Source organism: Vigna angularis, chromosome 3 (genome assembly GCF_016808095.1).
Source record: "Vigna angularis cultivar LongXiaoDou No.4 chromosome 3, ASM1680809v1, whole genome shotgun sequence".
Taxonomy (NCBI): domain Eukaryota; kingdom Viridiplantae; phylum Streptophyta; class Magnoliopsida; order Fabales; family Fabaceae; genus Vigna; species Vigna angularis.
Window position 1 is genome coordinate 25,570,970 of NC_068972.1, and position 8,806 is coordinate 25,579,775.

An 8,806-nucleotide genomic window follows, 5' to 3' on the forward strand; every position below is an offset into this window, starting at 1 on the left:
TGACTCAAGGATTCGCTACTTCTTTGTGTAGGGTCAAAGCAGTCTCAAAGTCCAATTGCACCTCAAATGCTATGCACACGACCTGGATGCTTTGGCTTTGTAATGACCGTTGTGAGAATATTGTCCCTACCTGAACCAACAAAGGAACCTTGAGTTTATTGCTTCACCAACTCATCATGCATATCATAATGAAGTTTGTTACATAAAACACTTCATATGAATTGGAATTAAATTTTGTACTAAATTTTTTTTCTAATATCAATTGAGCTAATTGTGATATCGTGTGCCCATTGGACTTATCCCGTGCAACCTTCACATCTCGAACCTAACAGGTTCATGTACTAAGTCAAGGGACTCAAGTTGTAAAGTCTTTGCACGAGACTTTCTCATTTGTCTCTATAATTATACATAACCACCATGTGAGAGTACGTGTGGTGCATCATTAAGTCTTTTTCTTTGGACTATTATCGCTTTTTATGTAAAATAATATAAATTTATAAGTGTAAATAAAAATGAATGCGTTGTGTGACTATAGCAAAAATTTAAGAAACAAACATGCCAGTCCCCAGACTCTCTTGATGCACAAAACTAAATTCTTTTCTCCTCATGTATTTTATACTTACGATAAGGAGTGTCATGTTGTCTGTCTCTGAACACACAAAGACGTGTGCGTTTTATCTTGAAGTCCCTCCATCTGATGACTATGTGGGATAAGACTTTCTTCCTTATTTGCTCAGTGCTTGGAATGTCAAAATTTTACTATTTAAAACAAAAAAGATGTTAATGAATTAAGTAAAACATATTAAACACTATATATTTTTTAAGTAATCATACTAAAATATCCTGCCATAGGAGGTTCTTCTCCATCTCGAAGACATCATCCCAAAATGTACTGACGATAGGGGCATGTGTTTTGGACAACATGCCCAAATAGCTCTCAAACTTTTCTACATGCAAGCCTTTAGGTATACCCGATCGAGAATCAATCTCAACAATCAATCTATCATTTCTTCTCTTTCTTAATCCAAAGCTCGTCATACCTAAAAACAGAATATTGGTACATCATATATGAAAAATAAAACAAATTATCTTTATAAAGTAAGAACAGGCAAAATAAAAAAAATTTGTGAAAGTGGCAAAAAAAAAAAATAAAAAGTTTAATCATTTGTTTAAATCTTAAACGGTAACTAAGTTTCAGTCAATGTTTAACTATCATTTCATACTATAAATATTTTAAAATTTTAATGAAAAATAAAATTCTAAAAATCACACTGAATGATGAAGACAAAATATAAGCAATGTCACATATAAGAAACAAGAGAAAAAATGCAAAATATAACACAAAAACGAAACTAACCGTCAAATTTTGCAAAACCCCGTGGTATCCAAAGGGAACGTGGAACAACCAATTTATAAACAAAGTGCAATATATATTCAAAACATAAAACGAAACTAACCATGAGGATGGCTTCACAATTAGAGTAGAGAGTCATCATTGGTGAAGGAGAAAAGAGAACTCGATAGTGTTTCAAATAATGTCTATGCACGGAACCAATCGATCAAAATGAAAGAAAAACATACCTAAAGTATTCAATCAACATACATTTGTATTAAGTGGAAGAAACATGATGAGTGCATATTTATGCCCACATTTATGGTTTAAAATTCAAATTTTTGATGAGATTCTTATGCTTAAATGATTGATTTAAAATAAGATTTGTGATGATTGACTTTATCGGGTTTGGGAATTAAAGAGGCTTAAAATGTGATTTTAGTTGCATAAATTATTTTGGATAGTCTAATGTTTGTTGATGAAGCTGAAATTAAAGTTTGAATTGCAATTCTGAAAAGAAGGAAAAGAGTAAAGTGCAATTAGAGGAAAATTCTAGACTTCTGTGCAATTTTGAATAAAATAAAAAGGGTTGAAATGTAATTTTGGACAATTTATTTTAAAAGATAATTTGGAGAAAATATATCTTAAGATATTTTATTTGATATTGTTAAATAATTACCTTATTTAACTATATCAATAAAAATCAAAAGATAATATTTGCCAAATCTTTTTGAATCTAGAAAAGATATTATCAAATATTCTCAAAAACTGATTAAATTTGTTGAATATTTGAAAGATATTAGATATATAATAAAAGATCTTATCAATAGAAGATTCAGAGTCCAAACCCAATCAAGCCTATATAAAGAGACCTAGGGGAGGCATAACTCATTCATTGATTCTCTCAGACTCCTCCACTCCTCTCATTTTATTTCATCATGTATTCTACTCCATTCATGCAATTGTCTCTTTTGATTATTGATTTGAGTTGCTCTTTTTCTATGTCTTTCATCTCCCAATCATATTAAAAGCAATGATTTTTGCAGCATAAGGTGTTTGAATCTACATATATATTAATCATATGAGTTTAAGGGTTTCTAGGTTTGATTGAGAATCTACTTTGATTAAATTTAGGAACTTTCATATAATTAAACGAGTTTTTGCTATCAATTGAGAATGTACTTTGGTTGGTGGTAATAATTTCAACTATAATTAATTGAGAATTTACTTTGATTAATTAGCTTTTAATTTTGTTAGGAGATTTAAGAATAGACATGATTAAACACAATAGAATTTGATTGAGAATGTACTTTGGTTGAATTCATTATGAATAATCTAGAAAGGTCTTGCATTTGATTGAGAATCTACTTTGGTTAACTGCATGATCGCCCTCAAATTAATTAAGAATGTACTTTAATTAATTTGAAACTTGAACAATAGTCAATTGAACAATGATCTATGGATAACCGATGATAAATCTATCTTGGAAAAGTAGTGGAATTAGCCTATTTCATCATAATTGTTTCCAAGTTTCCTCATTGCTTTTCAAACATTTTCAAACATTAATTCCATCAGCATAGTTTGTTACTTTCATTCTTGAGCATTGCATAACATTCATAAAATTCAAATATTGAAAAAGAATTCCGTATTCGTTGGGAGACGACTCAAGGTTAGTTTAACCCTATCTACTATCTTAATTACTGACTTGGCAATACTGAAGTTGCCTTAAAAAGTAGTATTAATTTGATAGCTTCAACGACAACATATCAAATTTGGCGCCGTCGCTGAGGAATACGATTAGTATTTTGAATATTTTGATTGTTATTTTTATTTTTATCTTTATTATTTTTATTTAATGCAAATACATTTAATTTAGTTTGAGTTATTTTGTAGCCTTTAGTTATTCTTATTGGTAGCAAAAATCTTTGTTCTTGTTTTAGTTAAGAATTTCTCTTGAGAAGTATTTGAGGCTAGTTTGAATATACTCTGGCTAGGAAAGACTTGGTACTTAAGTTGTCCATTGTGACGCACCACTCTTTCCTAGGAGTGGACCCAAACAAAGTCTCTTTGATCTCTTATTTGAAATCTTTCTTTAAAGCAAGAACAAAAGAAAAAGAGAAGTCAAGAACAAGGAAGCAACTTCAAGCAGACTGCGTAGTGCATGACCCTAGCTAATCCGGGAGAATTTTATCAAATTAACCCGGAAGTTGAAAGGAATTTGCGTAAGCTGCGGAGAAGTTTGAAATTTGGGTGTTCTACTGAGGGAACACTTCCTACAGCTGAAACCATACCACCTTCTTTATCTCCAGTAACAAATATATCATCTCATCCTTTACTTGATCCTAACCCAAATAGAATGACATAAAGAAATATCAGATAGCTAGCCACCTCCCACAGTACAGTTATCCGAAGTAACATTGAATACCCTAACGAGGAGTGTGAGTTGAGACATGACCTGTTAAACGCCTTACCAAAGTTCAAAGGGTTATCAGGGGAGAATTCACATAAGCTCTTAAGACAATTCCACATGTTGTGTGAAAATTTTAGATCTCCAAAGATCACAATAGAGAGCCTTAAAATGAGAGCTTTTCCTTTTACTCTTCAAGGTGTAGCTCAAGATTGGTGGTATTATCTCTCTACACGGATTACAAATTGGGAAACATAGAAAGACTCTTTCTTGAAAAATATTTTCCTGCATCCAGATTATCTACCATCCGTAGAGAAATCCAAGACATAAGATAGAGAGAATCTTAGTGAATATTGGGAAAGATTCAAGAAACTATGTGCTTCATGCCCTCAACTCCAAATGGAGGATTTCATTTTAAGATTTTATGAAGGCTTAAGTCCAACAGATAGGTCATGGGAAGATGCTGCAAGCGAAGGATCTTTCTTAGACTGATCACCAGAGGATGGTATAAATCTAATAGAACGGACGGTAGTAGACAATCAACAATATGGAAGAAGAGAAAATTCAATGACTTTGTTGAAGGGAGTGCATGAAATTGAAAATGGTGCAATTGATGGAAAGAAGATAGATGAAAGATTAAATAAGCTAGAGATCAAACTCGATGAGATTGCAAGCTTGTTTAAAGCTTCAACTCCACAAATTGCTAAGAAATGTGGAATTTGCATCTCAATAGAACATTATATTGATGAATGCCCTAGCTTGATGGAAACTACTGTGGAAAGTCCATCTCAAGCTTTTGCTGCAAACATGTTTGGAGGAAATAGACCATACCAAAATTATCATGACTCATCCTCCAATAGGTATCAACAGAACATGCAACCTTATGTTCCACCTCAATAAAGGCAACAATCTCAACCTGAAATGTCACTACAAGATTTCATGAAGACAATACTTGAACAAAATTTAGAAATCAAGAAATCAATTATAGAGTTGACTCAGAGGATGGATAAGTTAAAGGCTAAGGAATCAAATAAACTGCCTGCGCAAACAGTAACCAACCCGCGAAATGTAGGTGCTATTACTTTAAGAATGGGTAACCAAGTACAAGGCTTTGAGGGAGCCCGAGAGGATGAAGATAAGGAGAAAGAAGACACACAAATTGATGACAATGGAGGACCAAGTGAACCATCACCTGAGACTACTATTGAAAAATCCAGGTTAGTATCCTTTAACTCTACTTCTAAAAATTCTTCTTCATCTTATTCTCCACCTCCTCCATATCTAAATCGGTTGAATCCGAGAAACAAAAAAATGGAGGAATTATACCAAGAGATTTTAAATACTTTCAAAAACGTGGATATCAATATTCCCTTACTAGATGCTGTTAAACAAAATCCCTAAATATGCCAAGTTTTTGAAAGAACTTTGCACAAATAAAAGGCGCATTAGGGATAATGAGGTTGTGAATTTGGGAAGAAATGTTTCAAGCTTGATTAAGAAGCATATTCAAATACCGTGAAAATGCAAGGATCCAGGTATGTTTTCTGTTCCTTGTGTTATTGGAAATTCAAAGTTTGACAATGCCATGCTATATTTAGGGGCTTCCATAAATGTAATGCCTTTATTCGTGTTTACTTATCTATCTCTGGGACCTCTTAAGACTATTGGTGTGGTCATTCAATTGGCCAACCGTAGCACAGTTAAACCTGCATAGCTTGAGGACGTGCTTGTCCGAGTAGACAAATTAATTTTTCCTACAGATTTCTATATTTTGGATATGAAGGATGATGAAGGAATCAATCCAACAATTATTATTTTGGGAAGACCTTTTATGATGATAGCACGAACCAAGATAGATGTGCATGGAGATAGGAGACGAGAAGGTGCATTTTAATGTATTGGATGTTTGACACTTTTGTGTGTTGCATCAATATTGATAATTTCAGATGTTATATGTTTATATTCGTTCAGATTGCAAACAGGTGAGAAAGATGAATCCAATCCCAACTTCTCATATTAAACCTTCTCTAACTTATTTGCTGTTATTATCTTACTTTTGCACAACATAGTATAAATTATAAAAATCCATTATGAATCAGATTGAATACCCTTATACATATGCTGTTTGAGATAAATTTATCTATTTAATTGAAATTGTTCCTCGTGGGATCGACACTTTCACTTAAAAATCATTATACTACTATTGACTATTGGTACGCTTGCCAAAAGATTCAACAAGTATTTTTGGCGTTGTTGCCGGGGAACGGTTTTCATTTTAAATTTTTAAAGTTATCTCATCCAGCTTTGTGAATATTTTTCTTAATTAGATAGTTTATGTAGTTTTCTTTTTTATTTGTACTAATCCTTGATTGAGTTGTTTCATTTATGTTCTTCAGAGGCTAGGTTTCTAAAGATCAATTAGCATTTGACCCAGAGATAGAAAAAAGAGCTTGAAGAAATAGAGGCAAAAACAAGAAGAAGCAAGGATAAACAAAGGAAAAATCTTCCAATACTTCCATCACACATAAGGAAAAAGAAAATATGGCGGAAGAAGGACCAATCCCACGTAGAAGAACATTGGGAGATGATAACAGTTGAAAAACTGTTATTTTTATACTTAATTTTGACATCAAAAACAACGTTTATGACTTAGAAACTAGCTTGAAATCATGCTTTTGCTTATGTTTTGGAAATAAGAGAGTTGGATAGGTTTTATGCTTGGTTTTCCTTGTTTTTACAGGAATTGAGATGAATTAGATGAAAGAAGTTGAAGTAGTAAGGAGTTGGACTCAAGAAAGGAAGTGAAAGTGCTTAAAAGAAGAGCCGCAATCACCGCTGAGCGCAATTCTACCGTTGAGCGGCATTCTGAAGTCCCGCAATCACCGTTGAGGGCCAAAACTGCAGCTGAGCGTCAATTCTGAAGCCTCGCACTTACCGCTGAGTGGCAAAAGTGCCGCTGAGCGCCATTAATTTGGGCTTGGGTCTATTTTATGTAATCTTTAGGAAACTATATAAGGTTTTAGCCGAATTAGGGTTAGTATCTTTGGACAGAAAAAGGCGAAATCACACTTTCTTCACCCCTTGGAGGAGGATTTTGGATGCTCAACCTCTATTATTCAACTTCTAGGGTTCTATCTTTCATTCTTTTATTGTTTTTCATCTAGTTTCACCATGTCTATGGTGAACTAAACCTTCATTGTTGTTGGGGAACCAATGTAATCCTTTGAAACTCTCATGTAGTGAATTGATTCTTTAATTTATATGCTTTCTTTCATTAATTGTTAGGGTTTTTCTTCTATACTCTATGCATGCTTTGTTTAACTCATTCAATTGCATGATCATTGATGTTATTTGTATGGACACATATAAGTAAATCTAGAACTGAAGAAATTCTCCCAAGAGCAATATTGCCTAGACACAGGGATAGGAGGATTAGTTGCCTTTAAGCTTCTGTGCGAATGTAATGCATGAATAATTGCCAGGGAGACAAGACATTGTAAACTAGTGATTATGAGTAGACTTTCTTCACCGAGACATCGGGTTTAAGGTAAATTAAAAAGTGGCATTAACATTAATGAAGAAAGATGAATTCTTGAATACATGAGAGTGGATAGGATGAGTCGGAAACCCCAACAACATAATCATTCATATTTTACATCAATCACCTTCGCATCTTTCAATCCAATTGATCAACACATGTATTTATATTTCTTTTCAGTATTTGCATTTAAACCTAAAAGAATTTGTTTTCAAGTCTTATTTAATCAAGAAATCACATAATTGTCTAGGCCGTGAGTCCTTTGGGAAACGATACTTGGTCTTACCATTTTATTATTACTTGATACGATTCAGTACACTTGCCGAGTATTAACAAGTTTTTGGCGCCGTTGCTGGGGACTCGTGGTTTAACTATTCTATTTGTGTGATTATTGATTAACTTTGACTTGATTGTTATCTTTTTATCTTTTTGTGCTAACAAATGTTTTCTAGGGTTTTGTGCCGATTGCTTGCAGGATGCAATTCGGACAAAAATTTAAATATATGGGCACTCAATTCTACCAAGGTAATCTTAACCATTGGAGGGAATCTCACTCAAGCATGGATCAAATTTAATTTTGGCAAGCTGTCGGATAATTCGGATAATTTGAGAACCAACCACAACAACAATGGCAGCAACAAAGCTCTCTATCAATGGCAAAGCTGGATGATGTCTTTCAACAATTTATGCAAGAGTCCATCTCTACTCAGAAAACACTAGTGGAAAAATAGCATACTATGATAGACATATTATGATGGATGAAAATTATCCATCATAATAGGTTGATCGGTGGCATAATTGTAATAAAAGTTAGATACATTATGACGTATTTTTGTACATCAGTCATAATATAAAACGTGATGGCAAACTTTTAAATAAGTTTAAAACATATTATTACGTAGTTATAAACATCCGTCATAATATAAAACGCAGTGGCAAACTTGTAAATAAGTTCAAAGATTATTATTACGGAGTTATGAACACCTGTCATAAGGTTAAAATTTTCTTAATGTATTATGACTGTTTTTTAGAAACCAGTCATAATATCTCTCTCATTTTCCATTTCCCTCTTAGTCCCGCTATCTCACTATTGCCTCTAATTTCTCTTCATTCTCGTGTTCTTCTTCCACTAGAGCATTTTCTTCTTGAGAGCTCACCATCAACCATAAGCTTGTTTCTCTTCACAGATTCATCATCTTATTTCATATTTCATCCTTTCACCATTTTCTTCAAGTTTCACCGATTAAATCCTCTTTTGCTCCGTTTAAAAGGTTTTCCTTCGATTGAAAACTCATTTCCACCGTTCAATCTCGTTTTCGAACCGATTAATCGGTTCATTTTGAGTTTCTCCTCGTTTTTGAACAGATTAGGTTTTAGTATAATCTCTCTCGATCTCTAATTCCTCGTTATTCTGCTGCGTTTCATTCTCGGAGAAGCTTCAAGGACCTTTAAATCAGCTCGCGTCGCGCGTTCAGTCCTCTTCCTTGGAACCTCTTCCATCAGGTGGTATTCAGAGCTCTGGTTTTTT